Here is a 661-nt window from a genome sequence, read left to right on the forward strand (position 1 = left end):
TGTCAGTATGCGTACCTGCAGTGCGTGCATGCGTGAGTGTGAACGTACGTGTGTGCTTGTGCACGTGAGTGCGTGCGTGTATGTGCACTGTGTACATAGGGGCTTGGTCTGTGTGTGCATTCTTGGAAGTAGAAGGGGGGGGGGGGGTGTTTGTGTTTGTGCGTTATAATATATCAGCTAGTTTACTAAAAAAAAAAAATTATTAAAAAAACGCATTTGGCAAATGTGTACAGATCCACTTTACAATCAGGCAACCTTTGTACAGAAAATCATTTGTTAACTACAAAGAATGCTGTTTACAATCTCATATTTTGTAATCTACAAGTAGGCTATGCTCCAAAGAACGGGGGAAGTGGCTCGCACTAGTTTGTCGCTATCGGCTATCACGGCTTGATGCAGAACGAAGTCTTCACCGCTCGGTTTCCGTGAACTACGTAGTGCTAAATTCGCCTCCGACTGCTTGATTGAAAAGATGTTCACATTAAACAGAATATTTAAAACTTCGAGAGAAAAAACAACAACGACAAATGTGACCCTCCACCCACGGAATGAGTCGCGTGTCACCTTTGCATGATTTTCATATTTTTACATTTTCCTAAAGAGTTGTTTATCAATCAATCAATCAATATGAGGCTTATATCGCGCGTATTCCGTGGGTACA

The sequence above is a fragment of the Littorina saxatilis genome, linkage group LG7 (genome assembly GCF_037325665.1).
Source record: "Littorina saxatilis isolate snail1 linkage group LG7, US_GU_Lsax_2.0, whole genome shotgun sequence".
NCBI lineage: Eukaryota > Metazoa > Mollusca > Gastropoda > Littorinimorpha > Littorinidae > Littorina > Littorina saxatilis.